Genomic DNA, 18206 nt, shown 5'->3' on the forward strand with positions numbered 1-18206 from the left:
GCCTTGGCACTTTCTGTCCTTTTTTCGGGCCTCGGTACTTTTTTGTCCTTTTTCCGCCTGCCTCCAGCCTCCTGCCGCTTCTAGTCGTTCCTCTGTGGTGGCTGCACGCCTAGCTCGGAACTCAGGCGCGTAACCGACATCTCTGCCTACGCTTTCGCCGCCGGGAGGTTCTCACTGAGACCGGCGCGACAACCAGAGGCTACAAGCAAGGTAGTGGGCGGTGGGCAGCACGCAGCGGGCAGCAAGCCCTGGGTGTGTCACTTTGCAGGTTTTTCACGACTTCCCTTGGCTTTCCTCTGGCGAGGTTTTCGCTGCTGCTGCACTCCACAGCAGCTTCAAACACCGGCTTTGAACTCCGGACTGCGCGTATGAATGTTTTAGTGATTCTGGAACGAAGTCGGAAAAAGCCAGTAAAATTACTGTTTCTACTTTTGGACAGACCATATTGAACTCATGTGGCCAATATTTTTCAGCCAAAAGGATATCATATCCACATGTCAGGTTCTCCCAAAAGAGACCTTTCACTTTCCTCGGTATGTCCCCCTCCATATGGAGTGTTATTTCATTTAACTGGTGTTGAACACTTACCCTAATATCAGGTATCTCCACTGTGATATGTTCATTCAACGCCGCTGTTAACAGAAATTCCATCAGGTTCTGGCGAGCTCTTGTTACTTCTGCTGCGCTGTCTAGCATCATCAGAGCCCATTCCCTGTTCAGAAATTGAGTCTACACTTGCCTGGGCATTTCTTATTTTAAGGCCAGCTATCTTCTTTTTTTAATTGAGGTTTTCAATGTTGGTTAATCTTCTTTTTTGATATTATAGTCTGAAGTGCGATGAGTATCTTTTGAATTTGCTCGCTCTTCTGATCTGTGTTCTGATCGTCCTTCCCTTTTGGAGTGTTTCGATGAACCTTGAAAGGAACAAGAGGAACGTGTATCACTATCCTGATACCGGTCAGGTTTTTTTAATATGACCACGGTTCCTAAGGTTATACCGCCTGTCTGAGGCTGCTGTTGAGGAGACCCACCCCCAGATTGTGATGCATTCTGCCTATTGTTTGTTGTTTATTATCCCATTTCTTTTGGAAGAATCCGGTGCTTGCTTAGGGTTATCCTTTTCAGGATTACCCATCAATTGTGGTTTCAAAAGTCTAGCTCCCAAATTATCTCTACCCAATGAAGTATAGGTATCTTCAATAATTTTAGGTAACTCTCGCTCCTTTAGTGCAGGAGTGCATTCCCTCAGGCGTTGGCGTATAGCCACCGCTGCCGCCTCCCTTTTTATGTTTTCTAACATAATTGTTGATACCTGGGCAAAATTGCCTATTCATTTCATCCCTCGGTTCAGGGCAGGTTCTGCCCCGTAGTCATTCTGTATTTGTCTTAATACCTCCGGTATCACTGCTATTGAAGGGGTACCATAAATCCTGGTATTGATGGCAGCAAAAACTGTACCCAAAGTGGTACAATCTTCTATCGGGGAAGTTACCCCAATTGGCAACCAAATTGTCAGTATTTTGCTTTTCTCTGGTGGGTCAGTGTGTGGAAACACTGCCTCAAGCTGTGCTATTTTCTGTGCTATCCAGAATGGCATTTGCTCACATTTAGTGTGCATTCTTCCCATAACAGTGTTCAGTGTTTGTGGTGTTATTTTAGTTGTGGTCCCTTGTAGTTGAACTGCTGGAGTGACCCTTGTAGGTTGAAGAGTGAGTGTTCTCATCATGAATTGTATAAGAGTTTTGTAGAGTTTTATTATTTCTTTGGGAAGGGGATGTAAGTCTGCTACTGGGAATGTGTAAATTTCTGCATGCGGTGTGTAAGCAGCTAGGACCGGACAAGTTGCTCCTTCTCTGCTAAGCGGGCTGAGTCTCACTTTATCTTTCGTATGTGGGAGGGCGCCTTTAAACCAATTTATATGCTCTTGGTAAGTGAGCGGAACTTTGATGTCCTCGTATGGACAGTATTCATCTGGAATTCCATCCGCAATCTAAGAATGAAATGTATGTGGGTGTGCGTGTGCGTGTATGTGCGTCGCAGGTGGGAATTTGATCCAATTTGATCCACCTCTATATGCTTTGTGTGCCTCAACCACGAAGGTAACAGTCCCACCTAATGCCAGGACCCCAAAATCTGCTAATTTTAAAGTAAGTGTATTTCTGACATTTTCTGAAATGTTTATAGCACCTTCCTGGTCTCCGTCCTCCGCTGCATTTACATGTAATGCTGACGCAGCTTTACTTTAGTCAGACATTGTAAAAATTGTTTTAAGGAAAATGAGATAAGGTTATATGCACAATGTAGTGAACTATACTCCTTCAAGCTTGAATATACCTACAGCCTATACATAGGGTATGCCTACTCAGCTGTGGCGGATCTTTCCATTCCCACTCCCGACGTTTCTGGATAAATGTCAGTAGGGGTCTCTGAGAAAGCACAACTGAACTACTCAAATTGTACAGTTAAATAAGAAGCAAATCAACATTGGCGGCTCTATGTCAAGTAGTTCCTACAAATCTATATAGGATCTGCACGTTTAGACAACATATGGATTGGTGTCCAGACTGATTCCAGACACTCCCAAAGGATATGTTAATCTGTAGATCAGCTAGCTCAGTGACGCTATAAGCCCCATAAACTTACCAAGGAGCGAATAGTTTCTGGCAACTAACAAGCATGACAACCCTGACCCCTCGGGATCGTGGAAACAGTACAGTGTTTACTGCTCAGTCACTAGTGCTCACTTTGTCTCAAAGAGATACACAAAATAAATGGTGGGGACTTTTCCACTAAGCATTTATTGAACCAGCGTAATTCTAGAGTAAAATATGTGTGCTGCAACAACCATGAGACAGAAACAGATATATATGATTACTAGCACCAACAGAGTAAATAAAAGGTAGAATTCTACTATAGTGTTAAAACAGTGAATATATGCAGGCATATAATACATGACAGTAGTAATACGTACTACTACGACGCAACCCTAACTAGATGTATCTAAGTGTACCTAGCATGTAGGTAGGTGTATAGCCAAGAATCCCCCTAGGAAAGAGCCAACCTCATTACCTGAGGTGAGAGAGCGAAGGACCCATTCTTTAGTCTCGAGTAGGACACCCCGCAACAGATGTCAGACCACTGCATGCTGAAGTGTCTGCATGCAGGGACCGCAGCGTCTCGTGTCAGTGTGGAAGTTTCTTTCTCCTCTGGTTTGCCAGCGAAGATGTGGTGCTTATATTCCAAAAAGGTACCCTCATTGGTTCTACCTAGATGTGTCATGGTATGGTGGGCATGTCAGCCATGGATGACGATAGTGGTAACCCTTATACAGAGTTATTATGCAGGAGATGGTAATCCCGTTGTGATACTGAGAATCCTCATGCATGATAAATGAGGCTAGTTTTTGGAGAAAACCACACTACATTAATGTGGCGCCTAACTAGATAAAAGGCCAGCATCAAATCCATTATGTAGAACAATGATAGGACAAATGTAGGTAAAAGGTCGTGCAACTACCTAGGACTATATTGGGGTACATTGGAGTTCAAAACAGAACCAGTAGGGTCCCACCTGATCCCACCTGATCATGCGGGTCCCAAAGGTACACGAGCGGGAATGGGTCACCCAAATATGAGGTGCATGGCCTCCTGTTGTGGAGTTGGGTGGGGGTTACTCTGGCTCCCAGAGACCTGGGAAGTCGAAGAGCCGGCCCAGGCACAGGCTCAACCGCAGAGCCAGACCTCAAATGAAGATGCTCCCTCATTGGATTACTTCGCCTTCTTACTCTTTTTCTTTTTGGGACTTACCCTAATGCCCGGACAAATTCAATGCAACGAAGATTGATGGCTCCGCAATTGATCCCAGGACTTTCCTCTCGACAAGGGTCAATACCGTCCAGTGGCAAAGAGCTTGAGGGACCATTTCCTCAAGGCCTTGGGGTGCATGGCGCGACAGTTGAAACAGGTCGTCACGTCCTGGTTGCGCTTGAGGCTCCAGAAATAAGCAAAATTCTGGTCCGTCACCAACATCTGTTGGTGACAGACGCTGCAGGGCTTGAAGCCATCTTTTCTAGTGGATATCCCTGCAACAAAAGGAGAAAGATCTAAAAAAACACTTTGACAAAAAGTCGAGAAGGGTAATTAAAAAAAATCACTGGAGGTAGCTTGCTCCAGATCTCCACTGACTGCCGTGGAAAGAAAATATATGACGTCAGCGCACTTAGGTGGTGCATATTAGACAATGTGCATGTCACTTTTGGCGCAGATGACACCATCAGAACTACACCACCTACTGCCTTGCATGTGTTCTGCTCACAAAAAATTGGACACATTCTGATACCCGGGGATAAGTCTAAGGTAAGGAGTTGTAAGAAAGTGACTCTGTATATACCGGACAAAAGTAAGGTACAGTGTGTACAGGGACCACAGTCCCAAGAGATTTGGCAGAGGCTAAAGTTAGATATAACCTTACTCTCTAAAGTGGTAGCTTGGTCGAGCAGTAAGGCAGTATCAGAGGACAGTGTAAAGCATTTGTTGTACACACTCAGTCAGCAAATGGTCTCACACACTCAAGAACTGAACTATAGGCCAATTGTTTTGTATCAAAATATATAGTTATTTTATTTTAGAACCAACACGGTATAAAAATATACTTTCTGAGGATGAGTTTCTTTAGTTAACTACTTTTCAAATAGGCAATGGACTTTTTGATCACAATAGTTACAGTTGTTGCGATAGGCAACACAATTTCAAACACAATGCAACATTGAGCTCAATGGGAATTTCTAGTTAAATGCAATTAGTTACTTTGTAGATTACTTTTCTAACTACAGGACTGGATCCTAGATTCAGTCCTGGGACCTCAGCCCTCATGCTCCTGGACCTGTCAGCCGCCTTCGACACGGTCTGCCACCGCACTCTAAAGATACGCCTCCAAGAAGCCGGAATCCAAGAAAAGGCCCTCGACTGGACCATGTCCTTCCTCTCCGGCAGAACCCATAGCGTCCGCCTCCCACCCTTCCGATCCGAAGCCACCGACATCATCTGCGGCGTCCACACGACTCATCCCTCAGCCCTACGCTGTTCAACATCTACATGGCCCCCCTCGCACAATTGGCCCGCCAACACGACCTCAACATCATCTCCTACACCGACGACACCCAGCTCATCCTCTCCCCCACCAAGGACCCGCACACCGCCAAAATCAACCTCCACGAGGGAATGAAGGCCGTCGCCGACTGGATGAGGAGCAGCCGTCTGAAGCTGAACTCAGACAAGACGGAGGTCCTCATCCTCGGATCCACCCCCTAAGCCTGGAACGACTCCTGGTGGCCGACCACGCTGGGAACAGCACCGACACCCACCGGCCACGCATGCAACCTAGGATTCGTCCTCGACTCCTCCCTCTCCATGTCGAAGCAGGTCAGCGCCATCTCCTCCTCCTGCTACAATACCCTCTGCATGCTCCGCACGATCTACAAGTGGATCCCGACCAAAACAAGAAGAACAGTGACACAGGACCTCGTCAGCAGCAGGCTGGACTATGGCAACGCACTCTACTCAGGAATCCCAGCCAAATACCTGCGTCGACTACAACTCATCCAAAACGCCTCAGCCCGACTGACCTTCAACGTCCCCCGCCACAGCCACATCACCCCCCACCTGAGAGACATACACTGGCTCCCCGTCGACAAAAGGATCACCTTCAAGCTCCTCACCCACGCACACAAAGCACTCCACAACGCCGGAGCAGCCTACCTGAACAGTAGACTCAGCTTCTACACCCCCACCCGCCTGCTCTGCTCCGCCAGCCTTTCCCTCGCCGCTGTCCCCCACATCCAATGAACGACCATCGGCAGCAGATCTTTCTCCTACCTCACCGCCAAGACCTGGAACACCCTCCCGACCCACCTACGGCAGACCCAGGACCTACTCACCTTCAGAAGACTCCTCAAGACCTGGCTCTTCGAGCAGTACCTCCCCCCCCCCCTCAGCACCATGAGACCCTCACGGGTAAGTAGTGCGCTTTACAAGTACTTTGACTGATTGATTGATTGGCATGCACTGTAAACAGTTAAGTAAAAGCGTTTTGGTTACAGTAGTGATTTTTAAGGAATATTATTGTATTTTAAAAGTTGACATTTCGAAACTTTTTCAGGTGAAATTACCAATGTTATCCTATGGGAGGGAATTCAGTTTGCAGGTAAAGTATGTTCGCATTACTTTTGTAATCCAGTGCTGGGCTCCTAAGTTCAGCACTGGAACATCTATATATAACAGGCCAGTAATCACGTTTTTATCATTGGCACGATTTTTAAAGAATATTTGTAAGTTTCAAAAATCGACACAAACTTTTCAGCAAAAAGCAGGCAATGATATCCTATGGAAGGAAATTCAAGTTACTTGTAAGTACCGTTAAAATTACTTTGCAGGGTCAGTACTGGGCTAAGACATGCAGCACTGAGGTCTCTCCTAATAGCAGGTGAGTAGATCGGAATTCGTGGAACGGCTGATTTTAGATGAATATTTTAAAGTTCCAAAACTCCACACTTTCCAAGAATTTCCAAGTGAAACCAGTCAATGTTAGCATATGGAAGAATAGTGAGTTATCAGCTTTTAGGTAAGTACTCGACTGGTAGAGTTAAGGTTCTTGGCATAGTCTCCGGGGTCTTCTAGGGTCAGGTAGGTAAAGTTGGTACACCCTCAGCGGCCCAGGGGCAGCCGGGTGCAGAGGTTGTTAGGCCCAATGTTATCCAATGAGAGGCAGGGGGCCTTCGGTTGGTGCCTGCTGGCTAGCAGGCCAGGCGGCTGTGGGAACTGGGCTCCTGGTCACTTGCTCAGGGCAAATGGGGAGGTAGATTAGGGCAAAGGGTGCACTGCCAGAGGCACTCGGACGGCTGGGTGCAAGGTGCTTTTAAGCCGTTGGGCGCTCAATGTTATTCAATGGAGATCTTGAAAAGGGAACAAAGGCTGCAGGCTAGGGGACGGAAATTCCTCAGGAGCGAGCAACACTTCGAGGGGTAAGTTGGGATCTTGGAGGATAGGTAGGCACCCTGGAGTTGGGCACAGAAAGCCGGGGGCGCCAGGTGCAGGGGTGTATTTGGACGTTGGGAAATCTCACCCTCTGCTGGTCGCGGTTGGGGGGGTCCCTGGATCTGAGGCTGCAGGCGTCGTCTGGGTCGTCGAGGAGGGTCCTTGGGCACTGGATTCCAGGTCCGAATCGCCGGGGGGGAAGTACTCAGGTCTCTGTCCACTCAGGCACAGGCCGGGCTCTGCGGGTGCAGAGTGTGCTGGATTCGCGGTTCCTGGCTGGCTCCAGGGGTATTGCTGTTTGAGCAGAACCACTACTCATGGGGGTCCCAGTCTCTAAGAGGGTCAAGGCAGGCAGGTCCTCCGGGGTTCTCGAGGTTGCTGTCCGCAGGAGATGCCGGGATTTAGCAGGAGCAAGTTCAAGGATCAATAGGCCGGTAGGGCTGGGGCCAAGTCAGTTGGTGTCGTCCTCTTGTTAGAAGCTGCACTGCAGGTCTTCTTCTTGGTCCTCTTTCTTGTTTCAAAATCGGCATATAGGAAGGAAGGTTCAGGGTGCCCCTAAATACTAACTTACAGGTAGGGGACACCCCCTATCTGGCTCCTCTCCTGTAGGAGGGGGCAGGATCCTATCTCTGATTAGGCAGGGCTCCCCATCCTCAAGATGGCCGGAGCCTAGGGTTGTGCTTCACCTTGCCTCTTCCACCTGAGGGGTGGAGTTGGCACAGGCTGGCACACCCCCTTTCCTCACATAGGATTTCCCGCCAGTCTTCCCTCCAGACTGGGGGTCGGAACTAGTGGGGGCCAGTTGCTGAGTACAGCAAGTGGCCTGGAGAAGCTCACAAAGGTGGTATGCCTTTAAAGCTTCCCCCTGCCCATCCTGGGGGAGTAGACCTAGCACCTCTCCCAGGTTGTGCATTGTTGCAGGCCCAGGAGAGCGGGGGGCTCTCCACCCAGGGGTCCAGCAACATGTCTGCTGTGTGGCAGCCTAGGCAGCCTCTCAGAAAAGATGTGGATTGTAGGTTAGGTTTCAGGGGGCATCTCTAAGATGCCCTCTGGAGTGCATTTTACATTAAATCCCACACTGGCATCAGTGTGGGTTTAATGTGCAGAGAAGTTTGATATCAAACTTGTCAGTCTTCAGTGTAGCCATTATGGTGCTGTGGGGTTCGTAATGACAACCTCCCAGCACCATATACTGTTAATGGCATTACTGCACTTAGTGCCCAGGAATGGCCCTGGGTGCTGTAGCGGTACAGGGCTCATGCACCTGTGCCCACACCACTGGCATAGGGCACCCAGCTGGAGGGGTGACTGATGTATGCCAGGGCAGTGGGTTTGTGGGCATGGCACACAGGGATGTGTGCCATGTCGACTCTTTGTTTAGTTCTGTATCAGGACACTCAGCCTGCAAAGGCAGTGTATGTGTGTCAGGGTACAGGGCCTCTAAGGGTGGCACAATACGTGCTGCAGCCCTCAAGGGTCTTATCTGGTCACAATGACCTGGGTACCATTTACCAGGGGCTGACATGTGGCCAGAGATGCCAATTGGGTTTTAGTGTCAACACAGTTTTTAGGGAAGGAACACTGGCCCTGGGCACCTGATTAGCAGGAGCCCAGAGCACAATTAGTCAAAGGACATCAGCAATTCAGCAAAAAGTGGGGGCATACCATGCAAGAAAGACGGCACTTTCTCACAGGAGTCTACAGCTAGAAGTCTCGATCAGATAAAAGAGGCTGCTCTACAGAACAGGGAAGTGGGAGGCGAGTGTGGAATACACCACAAAGGCAAGTAACTTGTTCTAATGGATACATTTAACTGGACATTTGTCACTTTGGAATAGATATTAAATCAGTACCTCCCCAAGGTTGTGCCTCTGTGGAGTGGGCTTAGACTAAAGAGTGCTGCAGAAGAGAGCGTGGAAAGGGCCATCCCCGGTAGAAATGTCTGTCAAGTGCTTCATGAATGCATGTAATGAAGCCTACGTCACAGACTGGCAGACCTTCCAGGGGTTGCTTCTTGGTCAGCTACTAGCAAATTCTAATGCAGAGGGTTGGTAACCTTGATAGCGCACAGCCTTCCCTTTCTTTGCTCTGGAAAAAAACAAAAAAAGTTGATAGTTCACTGTGCGGTCCTTGATAAGATCAATGTAAAAGCTTAAAATACTCTAAGGGTCCCCTCTCCTCCTCTGTCGAGGGGGAGCAAAGAAAGAGATAGAGTAATGAAATGGCCATCATTAAAGAGTTACAGCATTTGGTAAGAGCCCATTCAAGTCCTCGGCACCAATTTGTCTGGGAATGTGGGAATGTGGGCTGGCTGCACTAAATTGCCTGCAGTTCACTCATGCGACAAGCTCATGTAATTCCATAGTCGAAGACAATCATCAAGGTCAGGAGACAGAGCAAGCAACTTTGCAAAGGCTAAAACACATGAGGAAAATATAAAGTTATGGTAAGTAAGTAAAAATTACTTTATTTGAATTGGTTTAAATCATAAAAGAGTGGCTTAACCGCTAAAACACAAACACACAAAATTCATAAGCAAAGTACAAATTAGTTAATAAATTTTCATTTAAAATTTGTGATAAATCCTTTTTTTTTTCTTTCCTTGTTGAAAAAGAAACACACTGTACAGTTGGTTCCTTCGATCTTGTAATAGTGAGTCTAGCTATGAGGTATCTGATTCTTGTCCTGGCATCGGGCTAATTATCTAGACTTTTCAAATTACTTGCTTTGCCAGTTCAAGTTCTCTGTCTCTCTTTTCTAGTTTGTTTGCTGCTAAACTCCAAAAATGTAATGCTTTACACGCCAATTGCACAGTTGAACCTCCTAAACATTTTATTACGGCGGATCTACAAGTCCTTATCTGTTCTTTTTTCATTAACGGCCGCAAAAGTTCTTTCCGTTTGGATGATAATGCCGGGCAAATACAGAGTAAGTGGAGCACTGATTCATCTCCTTGTCCGCAGAAGCGACAGTCCGACGAGAGGCAGGTGTCTTTCCATTTTGGGATTAGATCTTTAGTTGGGTACACTCCCAGTCTCAGTAAGATCAGTTGCTGCTTCATTCGGTTTGCAAAATGTTCCGAAAGGTATGGTTGAGGCTTTAACATTTTGTATGTTGGCAACACAATCCATGCATTGATTTTCATCGTCAATGAAGCTTTGTCCTGTTCATGGGACATTTGATTTATTGTTTTGTTAACTATTTGTTTAAACTGCGAATAGGATGGTGTTGTGTGCCAAGCTTCCTCTAACTTCAAGGCCTCAATCGATTGCTTTAAGAATGAATAAACTGAATTACTCTATTTGGATTGCTTTTTGACCTCCAGCCAACAATAATGTGCCATAGAGTCTTCCTCAGCTGCCCGCATTCTCCAATAATATTTAACCAGTGCTCCTTGTCTTGACATTATCTGAATTTTTAACCCAAATTCTAGTCTGATCCGGGCTTGAGAAATTGGCGCGGGATTTTAAAAAGGTTTTTAAAGAGACTGGTTTGTGCGATGTTCAGAGATGTTGCGTCCTTTATGTTTAGGAGTTCGGAACCGTAAGTAATTGAGGGTAAAAATGTTGCTGCCACGACCTTTAGTAAGTGGGTTGTTGAACAGTCGCTGAGTTTTTTTTGCAAGGTTTTGAATGCAAATAATAGCTGTTTGGCTTTTGTTTTCCGCTGTTCTTGATGTTGCTTATAATTAAAGTGGCGATCCAAAATGAATCCCAGATATGTATTTGTTCCCTCCTGGTCCAAACGATAGCTGTTGATCATCCAAACGATTTTTTTTTATTTCTTATGCGGACTCGGAAAACACATGACCTTTGTTTTTTTAAAGTTTATGTGTAGTTGGTTGGAGGCTGTGTATTCTACTAGTTTGTTTATCAGATGTTGGAGGCCACAAGGTGTTTGGGATAGTAGCACAATGCCATCGGTGTATTGCAAACTTGTTAATCTCACATTGCACAGTTTTGGGGGGTCACCTAATGTCGAACGTAAGTTGTTGTCTAGATCGGCTGTATATATATTAAATAAACAGGGGGCTAGAACACACACCTATTTTAGGCCATTGGTAGTGGTGATTTTGTTTAAGGTTCGACCATCTCCCAATTTTATTTGAGCCCAAGTTTTTGAGTAGAGATTAATTTATGCATTTAATAAGTTTGTGAGTACTCCCCAGGATTCCATTTTTGCCCACAAGGCTCGTCTGGGGACCTTGTCGAAGGCTGCCTTGAGATCCACAAAACATGCATACAGAACTTTTGAATTGGCAATGGATTGATTGGCAAGAAGTGTAACGGCGGATATGTTTGTTAGAGTGCCCATTCCGGCTCGGAAGCCTGTCTGTGTGTTGGGCATCAATTTGATGTTGTCTACCCAATCCTCTAGGTCTTTCAGCAAGTTTGCAGCGTAGATTTTTGCTTCAACATCAATGAGAGCTATTAGCCTATAATTTGAGGGATTTGCACAAACCCCTGATTTGAAAATTGGATGTAATATGCTTCCTCGCCTGGAATCAGAGATGTTGTGAGATTCCAAAATATGCGCGAACAGTGTTGTTAGGTGGTTAGACCAAAATGCTAAGTCTTTTTTAAATAGGGCGTTGGGCAAACCATTTGGTCCCGGCGCCCCATCGGATCTCTGTTTTTTTTTATAGTATTCAGTACTTGTTTTTGTGTGATCTGAATGTTGGCGAATGATTGATCTGACCCTGGTATTTCAGGAGGGTGTCGCTAAAATTTGCCTTCCGTTTGTTTGAGTTTTGGATTACTGTGATGTTTCAGATTCAGTTTGCATGTCTTGAGTTCTAGGGCCTGCGAGGTTAATTTTGGTGCCTCAGCCGTCCTCTGCTCTCTAATTGGCATGTCACTGGAGGTACTGCCGTTAGATCGTATCGCCTTCCATGTTTCGTTTTCGGAGGTGACTCTGGAGGTTTTCTGAGGATTATATGTAGCTTCTATATGAGCTCCAATGCGTGTCAGTTATATCGGAGTTGTAATGCCAATTTTTTCTGTTTGATAAGACATTAATTTGGGCCCAGAACTCCTTGGAATTTTGTTGTCGCAGGACATGAAGCATTTTTATCCAAAACTGCTTATTGTAAATACGTTGTGCTGCCCGAATCTCTTTTTTTAGGTCGTTTTTCATTTGTTTGATTGTGGTCAGGGCCTCCTGGAAGGGTTGTTGTCTGTAGGTTCGCATTTGTCTAAGAGCTCCGTTTTAGTTTTTTTTTTCCATCCTTAAAGCGTAAGTGTACCATTCTGATCTTCTGATCCTGGCAGGTTTTTGGTTTTTAGAACTGTGTGAAAACTTTCTGTTCAAGCTGTTGATAAAAGTCTCCCAGGCCTCTATCCCTAATGGTTTTGCGTCTGTGACGGCCAAGAAAGCTGAGCAAAGCTCCATGATTTCGTCTACGGTATCATCATTCCATTTTAGCCGGTTTAATTTGTGCAATTGAGTGATTTTTGTCAGGGCACTCGTTGGCCGGGACTTATCTCTGAAGTTAGTAAGTGTAAAAGATTGAGGATAGTGATCACTTTCTACTCTTTCTATTATTTGAAAATTCGTAATGAAGGAGAATAGGTCTGTGTCTACTAAGGTGAAATCGATTGTTGCTCCTGATTTAGCCATCACTCTTGTGAAAGCTGCCGGGCTGTCTTGTGGGCTTCGACCATTTAAGGTATATAGTGATTGTTTGTCCAATAGAGCAACGCATTTGTTGCCCGAGGTATCACGGCTGGATGTGTTGTCATTCCTGACAATTATACCATTTGGTAAGTTTTTTTTCTTGGGTTTGCATCAAGTTCATGTTAAAATCCCCAGACAATATTATATTGCCGTATGGGTATATTAACTTTAGGGTTTTGATTGCAGCTACCAATTGTTGGATATCTCTCCCCTTGTACTTGTAGGCTGGGTGCATGTAGATGTTCAAAATTAACAATATGCGGGTGATGGAGACTGTGAGTTTAATACATTGCATCCAGCTCGAGTCTAATACGATATTTTCTTCTTCCCATAAAATATCTGTAGAGATGTATGTTGATAGACCACCCTTAGCTCTTCCGTGTGCTGACTCCTTTGTGGCTAGATTTAAGTGTTCTTTATAACCTACAATTGGGGTGTATGTTGTCTGCCAAGTTTCTTGTAATAACAGTATATCGTACTGTAGGATGAAATGAAATGAATGAATGAAATGAAAATGGATTTTATAAAGCGCAAATAGCTACCCGGAGGCGTCCAAGCGCTGAGAAGTCAGAAAAATGTATTTCCTCTATTTTTGATGTTAGGTCATTCACATTCGAGGACCAGATTTTGATGTCCTGCAGTGTGTTTGGGTTTTTATGGGTTTTTATTCATGTTGCTCCTTGTTGTGTATTTAGGGGTCTCCAATGCTGTTTGTCCTCTTTTTTGTCTGTTTCTGGGTGTAAAATTATAATCATGATTTGTCTTATGAATTGGGCGTCCACCTTTGTTTGATCCAGGTTCTCTGGGCCTTTTGCTCCTTTTAATACGCCCTCTATACAATGGAGATATAGTAGGAGGCTCGGGTAACGAGGGGATTCCACTTTTTTTAATTCAATCCCCCATGCTGCAAGTACTTCCTTGTGCCTCATGGTCTGTTCAATAATTGAGTAGTTTATCCAGGTGTATGTTGTTATTTCGGCCCCTATTTGGTTGTGGTTAGGTTTAAATTCGATTCTTTCCAGGTCACTGGATGTAATGTGTCCCAGGGCAGGTAGAGATTTGAGTAGCCTTATTATTGCGCTTCGATTTAGTATGTCGTGGGTTCCTCTCGATTTATAATGTGGGATCAATTCTATCTGGCTTTGAGTAGTAGGCGATTGTGTTTTGTTATAGTTGATCAGGCTCCCTTCTGATACTTCTATTAGATCTTGATGATGTTTTCAGCGTGCTGGATGTGTTTGACTTGGTCTTGTTGTGTGTTTTTGCTGGGCTCTCTGGGGCTCTGGGACTGTAATTTAATTTCATTATTTCGATTTCTCGCCTGTGTGGCTCCTTTCTCACTCATTGCTACGTCCTGCGTGTAGGAAGGTGGATATCTGACTATGGTTGCCCCCAACTTTTTGCCTGGTGTTTTGCTGGTTTTTCGACTTAGTTGACCTGGGGCCCTGCTATTCAGGACACCAGGCCCACTGCTCTCTCTGTAAAATGGATTGCATGTACCTTAGGTGCATTTACCAATTGGTACTGGGCCACCCTATCAGTCCCTGTATAGTGTACCATAGGTACCCAGGGCATAGGTGTACCCAGGGCCTACCAGGGGCTGAAGCATGTATTATGCCACCCCTGGCTGGCCATCTAAACAGACACAACTGGCTGCACGACAGCTGGGGCAAGGTGGTGTAATCACCCTTTGCTTTAGATATAGTATCCCTATATCTAACCCTAAAATAGACACATATATTCCTATCAGTCACTCCTATGGCAGGCCTTATCAATCCTGAAGGCAGAGTGCTTGGAATTATGTGAGATGGTGCTCTGGCATGAGCTAAGCCCGTTTGCAGCTTGCGGAACCAAGTCCTAATAGCTGTTCCATGATAACGCTATACCATATACTCTTAAGTGCATTATGAACCTCCCGGTCAAATGCTAACTTTGGTATAGCATTATCAAAACATGTCGAGTAAGGTGTCATACGAATTGGAATACTACTCCCTCGCCAATTCTGGCGACGGGGGTAGCATTCCACCCTTCTAGAGGGACACGACATGTGTGTAACTGTGAACCCCGGTTGAAGTTAACCCGAGCCTCAGCATCACAAAATGGATGCTGCCACCACAGACACAAGTCTGACCTCCTGCTGCTGGGAGTCCTTCCAGCGAGGGTGGCTCGGACAAAGGGTTTCCTGCCTTGGGAGGTGCTAGCACCACCCCAGACAGGATTTTGTGTATTAGGTAGGACAGGGCTGAAAGGAATGAGACATGCCTGGGGCACACAAGGTGTCCCTGTGCATACACCGGTCTGAACCAGTTCCTGGGGCACTCCAGCCCCAGAGCTGGCGCAAGACCGGACAAAGGAAAGGGGGTGTAACCACCCCCCTTCCTGGTCCCACCCAGAGGAGGGACCTAGTCGTAGTGCAGCCCCCTTTAGCTGAATAAAGGTAGGAGCTGGTCCCATTCCAAACTAGATTAATCTTGACAACTTCCATGAAGAAACTCTTGACCTTCGACCTCCTGATTACCAGAAGACTGAAGAATCTCCTCTATGGTCAGGGAGTGACCATCCTGCTTCGCAGGCACCATCAAGCTCCTGTGCGGTTTGCTGCAAGTCCTTCCTTCCTGGAACTCGACGACCCAGCTCAACGAGACCTGGACCTCCAGACTCCTCTGACCTCTACCCACACCAACAGCACAGCTGGGACCCGTGGGTGCGACGAGCAACGTGGAGACGGCCATCTTGAGAAACCTGCACAGCGCTTCCAGCACGACTGCCGAGGGATCCTCGAGTGAGTGCACTGGGGTCTGAGAAGCCCCACACCGACACAGCTCCTGCACCAAAGACCAGCCCCCCAGCATCCACGAGATCTGCGTTGGGCCCTTTTGCCTGGTTGCTGCTTTTCCTGTTGTCTTGTCACTTGCCGGCTGGCTAGTGACCTCTGAGACGACCACCCGAAGATTTCACCACTGCTAGTCTGGTCCCCCAGACTGGCCCTTGCTTCCTTGTAAAGGAGAAGCACCCCGGACCATCCTGGTCCGCACCAGACGCCATCTTTGTTCCACCGCGTGGCTTGCATTAGCCAAGGCCTGTTGACCAGATCGACGATCCAACACTGCCAACAGCAGGAGACTATGTGGGACAGCTCGTGCCTCCAGCCTGGTCGTGAAGAACAGCTCCTGGTCCGCGCAGCTACAGAGAGAAGCGAACCTTCTTCCACCTGAACGCGGCAACAGCATCTGGTTCCCTCCTGGATCCAGCACCGTCACTGGCTAGTGACCGAGACTCTGTCCCCTTCCCTTTCAGGACTTCTTCTTCCTAGTTCCATCCTTGGAACCATCGGACTCCTCCATCTGGCTGCCTGCCAGCAACTCCTTGTTTCAGGCATCACCGGGATCAACGCAGCAAACCCGACACCACTTCAGCCCTATGCACCCGCAGCCTGTGGGTTAGGTAACTAAAGCTTCTAGGTGCTGAAGTCAGTGTTCACTATCCTAGTGTCCAGGTCCACTGTTGTTTTCCCTCCATCCAGCGGGTTCGTCCGGAATCCGTAACTTTGTAAACTGTAGCATCCATAGACGTTGGTACGCATCCCGCGTGAGAGTTTCCACTCTGCACGTGCCCGTGGGCCTCCTGCTCCTTACTTACCTAGTTTGTAGCGTAGTCCCAGCGATCCTCCAGCCTCTGGATCTCCTTACAGTACTTTCTTTCCTCGCATTCCATTGTTTCCAGTATATGGTTTGTCGTGCCGCTAGGGCGCACGTGTAAATATTGTGCGAACTCGTATTTCCTTTTTTGTATTGTCATGTGCTTAGCCCTCTGACCTCATAAAGAGTTCAGAGGTGTATGTTAGTTAATAAATAACTGTTTATTTTCATAACAACCTGTGTGGTGTCCTGTCACTTGGTATTCAAGGGGTTATATGTGGTAAAACAGCTGGCTTCACATGCCATTCAGAGTTTAGCCTAAAGACTGCTCTTGTCCACGCTACTAGGATAGCTGGTCTATCAGGTTGACTTACAACCAATCACCATAAGGGTTGTTTGGACTGATACAAGGTGATCACTAGAACTAGTGAGCATCATATATCAGGCCAACTTCTCACACTGCGTGTTGATTTCGTTTGTCTTTATCTTTGAGTTCTGTGAGGTTTGGATTGTGTCTGATTTTACGATTTCTTTGCTTTTGGCATTGTTTTTTTCCTTCTCTGCAGAGGCCTTAAATATGACATATATTTTGCTTGTCGACAAATTTTCCTTTTTTTTCCCATTGTAGTTTCTTGAGGCTGCGGCGTCTTTTATTACCTGGTTGTTATGATCTGGCATTCTGACTATATCACTATTACTTTCATCGCTTTTGTCTTGTCTTTCCTGGGTGGGTGTCAGTAATAGTTGTGGAGTGACTTTTTTTGATTTGCTGTTCCTTGCTTTCCTCAAGCGTTTTCGTTCCCTTTTTGAGAGGGATGTTTTCAAGCTTTTTTGTTCCTTGCTATGTGCAACTTCCTTCGGTAAGTTACTTTGACTATGAATTGATGATGAGCCTTCTAAATTCAACTCTTCCTCTGGTCGTTCAGACTCTTTCTCGACGGCTGGTAAGTTTCTGCATTTACCTTCTTGAAAGTTAATTTCCTCTTTTAAATGTTTACTAATAATGTTAGGGGTATCCTCATTGATTCTATCTGCTTCCTTTGGATCTCTTTCCGAAGGTGTTGTGGATGTGAACTGTTTCCCTAACTGCCCCCAACAGCTCTGACATTATGGTTGGGACAGTTGCAAGCTTATTGATTATTTGGTAGAAATGGCATGTGTGGTATTTGATGTCCTGCTCTATAAAGTTATGGTTCCGCTGTGGTATCACACACAGGTTGGGTGGGAACATATTTGTCAAACCTTTAATAAAATGAATCACAACTGGGGATTTAAACAGGGACAGTTGGTGTGGCCAAGATGGTGGCAGAGTAGGACGTGCTTCCTTGTCCCTCCGGCGCCGCCTGACATTTAGCTTTGTTTATCGCCCTGACTAGTGCCCATCTGCGCTGGAAACGGTGCGGCCCGTGTCCCCACGCTATCCTGTGGCCATCGGAGCCCCTATTTTTGAGAACTGTGCAGGCACCGAGCTAATTTATGCGCTGAGGCCCTGACGGACTTCGGGCCCGGCGGGCCTTGTGGCGGGAGGAGAGTGAAGGCCTGTGCCTGCCGGAGTGGCGCTTTGGCGGCTGGGCGCTGCCGGCTCTAAGCAAGCGGTGCGGAGTGTGGCGCTGTGGCTGAGGTGACGGAGGAGACGGGCGGCTGCTGTTAAGCCTGAAGCAGTGCCCGCAGAAGTAGGGAGCTAAAGCCTATCCGGGAGGAGCTGAGGTGACCGGGGCGGCCCGGGTGCCAATCAAGGCGGCAGCGGTTGAGACCCCTGCGGGGCAGGCGTGTGCTCCCGTGCCGCGAGGATCCGAGCAGAGGCTGACTACAATTCACGACCCGGCCCGCGTTGAGTGTGGTGAGGAGCAAGGGGGCGGCT

The sequence above is a fragment of the Lissotriton vulgaris genome, chromosome 6 (genome assembly GCF_964263255.1).
Source record: "Lissotriton vulgaris chromosome 6, aLisVul1.2, whole genome shotgun sequence".
NCBI lineage: Eukaryota > Metazoa > Chordata > Amphibia > Caudata > Salamandridae > Lissotriton > Lissotriton vulgaris.